The sequence below is a fragment of the Struthio camelus genome, chromosome 29 (assembly GCF_040807025.1).
Source record: "Struthio camelus isolate bStrCam1 chromosome 29, bStrCam1.hap1, whole genome shotgun sequence".
Lineage (NCBI taxonomy): Eukaryota > Metazoa > Chordata > Aves > Struthioniformes > Struthionidae > Struthio > Struthio camelus.
In genome coordinates, this window is record NC_090970.1 from 5,194,566 (window position 1) to 5,205,616 (window position 11,051).

The 11,051-nt window shown below is 58.3% G+C and overlaps 1 pseudogene; it reads right to left on the reverse strand.

Moving 5' to 3' along the window:
* Positions 1-4,711: 4,711 nt before the first annotated feature.
* LOC138062774 (olfactory receptor 14J1-like) lies at positions 4,712-5,635 on the reverse strand (annotated as a pseudogene).
* Between the last annotated feature and the right edge of the window lie 5,416 nt (positions 5,636-11,051).

Sequence of the window (11,051 nt, forward strand, 5' to 3'; positions counted from 1 at the left end):
AAGGGCCCTGTTGCCATGCCTGGGTTTTGCATGGGCTAAGGGACAGCAGCTGGTAGAGTGACGTGTGAGGGAGCGAGGTCCGCATTCAGGTGTCACTTGTGGTTGGCCCAGGGCCCCTGGGGAGGATGAGTCACCAAGGGGTATCTGCTGGGACTGCCCCACATATCAATGGGTGGGTGACAGATGCCCATCCCTCTGGAAGGGAATATGGGAGCCAGCAGAAGAGCACAGGGGAACCTCAGGGGCAGAGTGTGCACTGCAGTCTCAGGAGAAGGAGAGGGCTGGGTCTAATGACACCTCTGAACACATGCTGAGCAGTGTGAGAAGCCCTGTGATTGCTCCAAGCATCCTGCACAGCCACAGACCCTGGGGAGGGGCTGGTCAGGTGCAATGATGCTGGTCCAGCTGGGTCTGTCCTGAGCAGCTCGGCCAATGGGGAGTCACCCCATGGTCCCATAGCCTGCTGGTCCTGCAGGGCAGCACCACCAGCCCTGGGGCTGGTGGGGCAGCTGAGCCCCCTTTCTGCCCCACAGAGCTGCTGTGGCCTTGCGAGGGGCTGGGGCTGTGGAGCGAGTGCCCAGAGCTCTGCAGCCCCCTACAGTGGGCACTGCTGCTGGGCCAGCGCCAGGCTGGGAGGCCCTGGAGGGAGCAGGAGACAAGAGCCCAGGTTGGTGCCTGCGTTGCCTGCCCACACTGGGGAAGCTGCCCCAGGCCCATCGTCCCGCAGCAGCCCCTCACATCACCCCTCCCAGCGCTGGCTGCTCCCCCAGCGGTGGGATGGTGCATGGCCAGCTGCGTCCTCCTGCAGCTCTGCGCATCCCCACGGAGGGGACAAGGCCAGTCTTGCACGGCCTCTCTCCTGCACCAGACCACGGCAGGTCCCGGAGCAGGGCTGTCTGCTGAGCCCCGCGTGGGGCACAGCCTGGGCTGGGCAGGGGCTGGCTGCTCCCATCCCCAAGTCTCTGGGGGATCATTTAATGGTTATTTAATAGTACTCCAGCCCTTGCCATGTGCGAGGGGTCTGGTTCCAGCTCCAGCTGAGCTCTGGCTTTCCTCGCTCCAGCCCTGCTTGCACGGACAAGGTCTCGGGGCTCCCCCCGGGCAGCCCCTGCCCCTGCCCCCATCTGAACACGTCCCCTCCAGCCCCCGGAGCACTGGTGCTGCTGCCGGGGCAGAGCTGGAGGATCCCGTGCAGCAGCTCCTCCGGGAGATGCCCAGGCAAAAGCTGGGACCAGCCCCAGCCCCAGCCCCAGCCCCAGCCGCAGCGGGGCCCAGGGCAGCTGCCCTCTGCCCACCCACCCTGGCGCTGCCAGCCCCACCGCAGCCCGCTCCTCACCGGCTCCAGCACAGCCCTGCAGGCAGCTGGAGCTGCCTCGGGCCCCGGGGCCGTCTGGCACCAGCAGGCTTTGACCTGGCCACAGCAGCAGCGGTGCCGGCAGCAGGGCAGGAGCAGGGGACTTGGGGCGAAGACCCCTGCCCTCGGCTGCACGGCCGGGGCACTGGCCGGGCGATGCCTTTGTGGGTGGCCGGGCTCCAGGTTCGGGGTGGACGGCAGCTCGAGGGTGGGAGCGCCGGGATGTGGATGGGCTTCCAGTGCAGCCGGGAGTGTGGGGCAGGCAAGTGGGCAGAGCCAGGCACACACAGGTGCCAAGGCCACGGGTGGAAAGGGCAGTGTGGGGCTGGTGAAGGCCCTCCCTCTCCTTCTCGTCCCCGTGGGGAAGAGAGTCCCCAGGCCATGCTGGACTCCACTTGGGCTGATGGGAAAGGGCAGAGGGCAGGGGGGAAGAGGCATTCAGAGCCTCTTGAGGTGAATGATGGAGTTTTCCAAAGCTCAGGGCTGAGCCAGGGACCTTTGCATCTTCCTCCTGATGCTCTCCCAGCTGGACTTGTTCTGCCCTGCCCTAGGTGCTCTCATCCCCAGGTCAGCTGTGCTGGATCAGAGGCTGAGGAGCAGGAATTCCTGGACTCACAGAGGAGTTGTGGTGGGAAGGGACCTCTGGAGGTCTCCAGTGCAGCCTCCCACACAAAGCAGGGCTGGTTGGAGCCCTCCACTCTTGTCCAGCCATCGCTGGACTGTGCCTGATCCCAGTTACCATCCCCAAACCTGTTCTGCTCCTCCTGTCCAGGCACTGTGGGACGGCACCTCTCATTGGTAGGGTACTGCCCTACCGGCCTTGCTGGCACCCTCGGCTCCTGGCTGCCCTTCCCACCCACTCTTGCAGCCCCACTCTTGCTGCTCCCCACAACATACTCTTTGGAGCAGCAGTCCCATCACCAATGGTGCAGAAGCACTCGAGCTGTGGCACAGGAAATCCTCTTCTCCCAAATAGGCAGCATAGTATCAGACCCCCAAGTGGCTGAGCAACCTTTTTCATCCAGCTCTGACTCTGCATGCAACATTCCCTGGCTAGGGGTCCAGATCCAAAGCTCTCCTCTCACCTTCACATTGGCTGTCAGGAAAGAGGTTCTGCTGAGGTTGTGCGGTCACCTTCTGTACCTACAACCTCCTGGGGATCTGCTCGGGTCCCCTAATCCCTTACCAAGGCTTTCTTGGCTGTAGTCAGGCATTGAGTCCCAGGTAGAGATGGGCAGCCAGGTCAGCAGGACGGGGACAGGGTGAGGTGAGGACCCCAGAGGTTCACAGGCCAGGCACAGGCATGTCCACAGTGTAATGCAGGCATGACCCAAGGACAAGGGGAGCAGCTCCCTGACAAGGGGGACGAGGTCACGCAATGAGGCTGGTCGCTCTCTGTCTCCTCTTGTGCCCACGAGATCCCCCTCCCTGGCTGCCTCCAGACCCTCCATGCCCACCCCAATGCCCAGCAAACCACGACAGCCCTGGCCCTGCAGTCCCTCCAGCACCTCCTGCTTCCCTGGGGACAGAGCCACCTGCCCCGAGCTGGTGCCCAGAGAAACCTGTTTCTCGTTCTCATTTTCTCTCTCTGCCTGCTGCCCTGCTTTTCTCCTGGGACGTCCCTGCTCCCCAGAGAGCCTTTCCCCAGGCCAGTGTGTCCGTGCTGGCCTAGCTGACCCTACACCCCCACACTGTGCACCCCACAGGGCCCCACCCTGGCGGTGCTGCTCTGCAGGTTGAGTAGGCTGTGGGGCTGTGGGGCCATCAGGTGACTCCTGATTGGCCCTGGCAGAGCAGGTCATGGTGGGAAGCAAACCCCATTGGACAGGGATCATCACCACTGACTGGTGCCATGTGTCTGTGCTCATGGATGGTGCTCAGAGTGACCCCCATGGTGTTGCCCAAGGCACGAGATGTGTTTGGGTGTGCACTGTGATGTCCAGCCTGTGGTGTTTCACTGAGGGTGCAGGAATCAATCTCCCGTCCCCCTTCCCTGCGCCTCCTGGGTCCCCTCTGTCTCTCTGGTCACTGCAGAGCCCTCGTTCCCCAAGCATACCTGGATTTACTGCTTTGCCTTCTGGTTACTCCACCATGGACCCTCCCTCACTTTGTAAGGCTCCAATCACTGCCCACCCGAGGCACACACTGTGCCTGGACATCCCCTGAGCTCTCCTGGGGATCTCCTGGAGATTCCCCTCCACAACGATGGGCATCTCACATCAGCACTGTCACCTGTGGGAACAGCCCTGGGAAGGTAATTCAGAGATCATTCCCCATCTCCGATGGTCACTGACAGATGAACCCTGAATCCAGCCCACAGTCCTGAACAGATGACCCGGGGACTCTGAGCTCATCCCCTGGATCCCACAAAGTTCACAAGCAGAGCAGCAGGCTTTTTCATGGTGCAATCCCTTGGGCATATTTTTGACTCCAGCTTCTATAGAAAGGCCAGACTTCAGGCATGTCACAGGGGAGATCTCTTTTCATTATCGGAATGTTACCCTGGAAGCCAGGTCTGGTAGAAGGGTGCCCAGTGCCTGGTGCTGCCTCAGCTCATAGAAATGCACATGGGGAAACACCATGTCACAAGAGCACTGAGGCCATCTACGCACATGAGAGCAGAGCAGGACGGGGTGGAAATGAGGAGAGCAACCCTGACAAGAGCAATTCCTGCTGCTGTTGGTGGACATGTCGGCAGGAAGTCTGCAGCCTCCACTCAAAGGCAGCAGTGAGGAAATGTGTGCTGTGGTAGTGGGAAGATGGTCCTGCGCAGCAGAGGATCTGTCCAGACCCTCCTCTCCCTCCATTCTGACTCCACTGTGAGTGTTGGAGCTCTGTAGAGGGAAGGGACCAGCCCACGGTGACAGCTGGCTGCCACCCTTGCAGGAGAGGGGTAGAAGGTCACTCCCTGACTGCAGCTGGGGCCAGCGGAGCTCTCCTAATGCACACGGGACCCAAGGTCTCACCCCGCCTGTACTCATCGGAGCCTGACTCTGTGCCCCTGAGCTCCCATGGCATCACAAAAGAGACCTCACAAAGGGAAACTCCCCTCATTGCACTGGGGGCATCCGAGGGAGCTGAGACTAGCGGGCTCTGAGGTTCCCCCATCTATGGGGGATGAAGGGGGAAGCCTGGCTTCCTGCTTCATCATGGCCTCTGGGTTATATTCAAATGAGAGACTTCTGAGGAGAATAGGCATGAACCAAAACTCTTCATTCTTTTTGCAACAATGGGTCAGAGAAAGAAAAAAAAAAAAGAATGACATGTAGCCTTGATGCCAGATGCCCTGGGAATGAGGAGGAGATGCACATGGGACAGTTACTGGTGCTGACAGTGTACCCATTGAAAGAGTTTCCTCAGGGCCTCCTTGAGCTCCTTGTTCCTCATGCTGTAGAGGAGGGGGTTCACTGCTGGAGGCACCACTGAGTACACAACAGCCACCACCAGATCCAGAGCTGGGGAGGACATGGAAGAGGGCTTCAGCTAGGCAAACAGGACAGAGGGAGGCACCCTGACAAAGAGGGAGACCACGGCCAGGTGCGGGAGGCACATGGAGAAGGCTTTGTGCCTTCCCTGCTCAGAGGGCATCCTCAGCACAGCTCTGAAGATCTGCACGTAGGACAGCACAATGAAAATGAAACACCCCAAGACTAAAAAGATAGTAACCACAATAAGCCCCACTTCCCGGAGGTAGGAGTGTGAGCAGGAGAGCTTGAGGAGTTGGGGAACCTCACAGAAGAGCTGGTCCATGACATTGCCTTGGCAGAGAGGAATGGAAAATGTGTTGGCAGTGTGCAGGAGAGCATGGAGAAAACCAGTGGCCCAGGCAGCTGCTGCCATCCTGACACAAGCTCTGGTGCCCAGGAGGGTCCCATAGTGCAGGGGTCTGCAGATGGCAACAAAGCAGTCATAGGCCATGACAGTGAGGAGAAAATACTCAGCTGAAATTAAGAAGAAGAAGAAAAAGACCTGGGCAGCACATGCTGAGTAGGAAATGGCCCTGGTGTCCCTCAGGGAATTAGCCATGGACTTGGGGACAGTGGTGGAGATGGAGGCCAGGTCGAGGAGGGCGAGGTGGAGGAGGAAGAAGTACATGGGGGAGTGGAGGCAGTGGTCGCAGGCTACGGCTGTGATGATGAGGCCATTGGCCAGGAGGGCAGCCAGGTAGATGCCCAGGAAGAGCGAGAAGTGCAAGAGCTGCAGCTCCCGTGTCTCTGCAAACGCCAGGAGGAGGAACTGGTTGAGGGAACTGTCATTGGACACTTTGCTCTCTCTGAACATGGAGGACTGTCCGAGGAAGAAAAGGTAATGAGAAATTAGGAAACACTTCTCTGAGCAAAGCTTTCCCATAACCTCCCCCAAACACACACACATTGCCTCCTCCCATCCCAGCAGCACCGTCACTGAGCTCCGTGGCCTGAGCTCTGGTTTGTGCTGGCTGAGTGTGCCACGAGGAGCAGGGGCCTCTGCCCAAGGGCTCCAGAGCAGCCAGCCCTGACCTACAGCACTGCGTAGATGGGAGACACGGGGACTAAACTTTTATATTCCCACTTCTAGTCAGGTATAATCCAGTCATAGTGTTGAAGGGATTTTCAGCATCTTCACGGCTAGTTCTAAAAAAAAGGATTCATTAATAGTGTTAAGGTTTTCCTCCGCATTCTTGCTGCAGAGTGACCAGCCGTGATATCTGAGAGGCCAAAGGATTCACGCTGGCTTTAGTGCAGGGAGAGGAGAGCTGGCCTGGTCCTCTGCCTTGTTCCCAGCTGCCCGGGGCTCGCCCCTCGGAGGTGGAGGACAGTTGCTCTCGTGTTACCCTAAAAAGAAATGACAGTGCAGAGAGCAGAGGAATCTACTCCCAAAGTGCACACCAGCACTCTTTCTGAGGGTAAGCGAGGCACGTCTCAGCCATGCCCTTCCAGCCAGGAACACATCGGGCTCCTTCCCGCTACCCACATCCAGATGCCCAGCAGCACCTCCGTGGCCCCAGTATCTAGGCAGCTTCTCCATGGGGCACCTGGCTGTAATGGGAGAGCTGTGCCCTTCTGGAGGGCAGCTTGCAGCCCAGCCACACACCCCAGGGAAGCAGCTGGATGTCCTGAGGATGGGGGGTGCTGAAGAGAGAGTTGGCTCATTCCCAGCCCTCTGCATTGCCCACAGCCCCACAGGTTAGAGGGGCACTTGGGCACCCTGGTGTCAAGGACACCTCTGCGTGGTAGGACTTGCAGGGTCAGTGTCTGAAGTGCATCAGAAACCCCCTGCCCAGAGAGTCCAAGGGGAAGGACAAGGGCAGCAGGGACATGTGGGAAACACAGAGCAGTATCAGGATATTTGTGCTGAGGGAGGCAGGGGCAGGGAGGGAGAGAGGGGCACTCAGGAGTGTCGCCTCTCCTGGATGTCTGGCTGATGAGGAAAATGCTCCTGCCCTGGACCTCAGAGCCTTGAGAGCAGAGGGCTGTGCTGGGTGGGAGAGGAGAGGAGGCTTTGGAGCTGTTTCCTCTCACACCTTGCCCATGACTCTGCTGCCTGGAGCCGTCCCTGCAGGGAGCTCTTTCTCTGGCCCCACGTCTCTCCCCCGACAGCACAAGACTCATTGGAAGCTCCTTCCCTTTCATGCATGCCCTGCTTTGACCTTCCTTTTGGAAAGTCCCCTCCAAAAAAGTCCTGTGAATGAGCTGGAGCTGAGAGCAGCCCTCACCCACGCAGCACCCTCTCAGCAGGACAATGAACCTGCCCTGCTGGGGGGGTCGTTCCTCCCACCCAGACCTTCTCCCTGCAGCACCGCAGGCTGCTGCCCAGGCAGGATGAGTGCTGACCCACGCAGGCAGCAGAGTCACTGCCCCGGGCACACAACACCCCGCGGTGGCAGGGACACTGCACCTGGGACTATACCCCAGCTTCACACCCCTGCACCAGCCCCGGCACAAGGAAGCAGCACGCCCTGTCCCGGGGACAGTGGGGCAGGACATCCCTGCTCTGAAGCCTCTCTCCCTCTTCTGCCCTGCAGAAGCCGGGAGAGCGATCCTCACAACCCTATTGCCCTGCAGCCAGACACTCACCATGCAAACGGCTGGGAAGATGTCTCCCACAAGGAGCTCTCCTCTCTCCTCCCACTCCACACTGCCTTCCACTTCTCTCTGCCTTCTCGCAGCTCCTCTCAGCAGCAGCAGGCAGTGCCCACAGCCCTGCTGCTCTTGGCAGAGGAGCTGCTGCTGCACACAGCTGGGCACATGGGCACTGCTGCCACGGTGCCACCAGCTCCCTCTGTCCCAGGAGCCTGGCCCCACTCAGGAGCAGAGACACAGCTGCAGGCATGACTTTCTCTGTCCCTCAGGCTCCCTCCTCCTGGGAAATATCCACTGAGGTAAACTAAAATAATCACCTAGCGTCCTCTGCTAAGGAGTGGACAGAGACCGATTCCAACATTGCAGTTTATTTCATCACAGGATAACTCTCTATGGTGGAAGTGTCCCAACCTTGGAGGTCCCCATTGCCTTCTCTTACCTAGGCAGGACACCTAGAAGGGGACCGGAGGGGAGTTCATTTACTCATGGTTCAGGTTTTCATTCAGATGATCTGGGCACCACATGCTGGTTTGGAAGCCCCTGGGTGGCGTGGGATTCAGACCCCTCCCATGAATTCCACAAACACACAGGAGGTGAGATTCCCCTTGCCCAACCTGAAGTGTGCCCAACAGAGATGTTTGCATGCAAGATGCTTGTCTAAGCTCCTGTTATAATCCCTGGAGGTGGAGGGTGGGAGTCAGTTGCCCACACACAAAAACCTGGTGACATTGGAAGAGAGAGAGGTGGTCCAAGGCATATGCCAGTGTCTGCTTGCTCTGATGGAGCAGGTGGGAGACCTGCATACCACTAGAGCATCAGGTGGGGGCCAGGTGGGGAATTTCCTTGGCCGTCTCTAATGACCCCTAGGTGCCTACTACAACAAGAGCTCCACTCACAAGGAAGTTGAGATATATGAAGTTCCCAATGTTTCCAACAGCTCATGTCATTCAGTGCAGACACTTGATTTCATGACCTAGAAATAGGCTGGAAGGACCATGTCGGATGCCTGGGGTGTGCAGCACAACTGCATGCTTCTAGCACATACACCATGGCACCTCCAGGGAAACCATGGCCCCTTCTCAGTGCTTGCTGGACAAGTACCCCAGGGCATCTCAACTTTCCTACCTGTGCCCAGACAATGGAATCCCACCACAACCCTTAGGCCACATCCATCCTGTCTACATCCACATGTGCTGCATAAATGGGAGGCAAATCACCTCGAGGTCTCCACTCTAGTGTCTGCACTCTCCAACCCTTCTGGCTCTCCTGTCCCTGAACCTCTTCTCACCCTTCCACATGATGTAAACAGGCACTGGGCTAGTGATGTCCTCAGGGTGGCTGCATCACAGGCTGCCCAGGCCCTGGGACTTCTTTAGTGGCACCTTCTCCTTCCTGGAGATCGCTTCACCTCTGTCACAGGCCCCCAAGGTGCTGCCGAGGCAGCTCAGGCAGCTAATCCCTTTCCTGCCATTCCTGCACTGCCCAGCTCTGTTTCTCCCTGGCCTTGGGCACTGCAGGGTTTGCTCTGTCTGTGGGAACCTCCTTCCACCATCACATTGCCACCTGCTATCCATGCCAGCATGTCACCCCTTGCAGTCAAAGCCTTTGCCTACAGAAGGTCCTTGGGAACATGTTCCCCTGTGACAAATCTTCTGTCTGTGCCACAGCTGAGGTGCTGAACTCCACATATATGCAGACATATGCAGCCTGGGGCACAGCCAGGAGCAAACGGAGATGCCCAAGCTGTCACAGCATTGCCACATGCTTGGAATAACTGAGATGGGGTGGGGTCACTCGCATGACTGCAGTCTTTCAATGGCAGAGTACAAGGTCTTCAGGAAACACCACCAGGGAAGATGAGGAGGAGGAGGCCCTGTGTGGGAAGGGCACATTGCACAGCATCGTGTCCAGGTGGGTTTTGAATCTCTCCAGGCAAGGAGACTCCACACCCTCTCTGGGCAACCTCTTCCAGGGCTCTGTCACTCTCACAGGCAAGAAGGTTTCCCTCAGATTCAGGTGGAACTTCCCCTCATGACACAACTCGTCCACAACAGCCCACCTGCTGCAGGAGAGCTGACTGCCAGCCCAGGCCTCACCAAGAGGCCCCAAGCACCCCCTGCACCCTCACCCCTGTAGAGCTGCGTCTGCTGGCAGAGGGTCTCTCTGCGTCCAAGCTTCTGACACAGCTGAGGCAGCGACTCCAGCAGCTACTGGGGAATGTCCTCTCCAGCATGACATGAGCATATCTGAGCAAGCAGATTGGAAACAAAGGTGCCTTCTTGCCCCCTGCTGTGCAGGCTGCTGCCTCTCTTCACTGCACTCCAGGAGCTGCACTCCAGGCCTGGCTCTTCTACAGGCCTCTGCCTAGCACTGACTCACAGGGTGCTTGACCCACCCTCATCAAGGAGCAAAGGCCCCAACTCCCTCTCCTCAGGGGCAACCAACAGAGCTCATTGGCGGCAGCTCCACCTAGCTAGAGCTGCTCCCAGGAGAAGTTAAGGCCTCCTGTAGTTGTCCTTGCCTAGCTTTCCTTTCCTGTTTAGCAGCAATCACCCTCTAGTTCCTCGGGGTCCCCAGAAAGCAACCCCCCCCCCCCTACAACTTCCAACAAGCTCCTCAAAAGTTCTAAGCAGAGCCCACACACTGCTGCACCGGCTGCTGCCTCTGTTTGCTGCCTCTGTTCTCTGTGGTCTGGCCTCCTTTTGGCAGGGACTTGGAAAGCCACCTCTCTGACAGACTTCAAGGGGGGATGGAGCCTCCCTTCTGCAAGAGTCACCCTGAGACTATTCAGAGACCAGGAAGGCTGGTTGTAGGGATGTTCTCAAACTCTAGCAGCTGCACAGCTGGGAGCTGGTCACCTCACACACTTCTGAATGAGCCAAGGTGCAGGTCCTGAGGCATTGCGCTGCCTTCCAGGCTGTGCACCGGAGCCTGGACAGCAGCCCTGCAGTGTGTGGGCACGTCCTGAGAAGCCCAGGAGCAAAACTGTGGGAGATCCAGGGCACTAGGTGCTGTACAGCCCCCCGCGAAAGCCAGGGTGCTGGGGGGGGGGCGGGGGGGGGGAACCAAGGTGTCAGGGACTGTAGCCAGGGGAGAAGCAAAAAGCCCTGCCCTGAGGTGATGCTGAAAAGCCCAAGGACCAGCTGAGCTCCAGAGGTGGAAAATGGCTTTCCCCAGGCTCAGCCTGGGCAACGTTCATGGGAAATGAGAACACTGCCCCAGATTTGCTCCCCAGCCTTGCCCATGGCTATGGAACATGGGAAGCACCAGGGTCCCACGTAAAGCCCTCTGGATGATGCGTGTTAAGGGCCTAGTTGCTCTTTTCTGGCATCTCATCTCTCTCCTAAGCACCGCAGACTGAGAAACCTTGCTGAGGCCTTTTCAAAACAAAGAGCCTGCTTTGGTGCCTGAAGGAGGAAGGCTGCGTCCTGTCCCATCCTGTCCTACATCCTCCTTTTGCGTCCTGTCCCATGCTGTTCTACATTTGTCGAGAAGAGTGACCCACGGGAGAAACCAGGCTCACCAGGCTCACCAAAGCATCTCAGCCCATGGCCACCCTTTGTGCTGTTTGACCTCACATGATTTTGATCCCATGTTTAACAAATGTCAAGCCCCTAACATAGCCCCAAAACCCA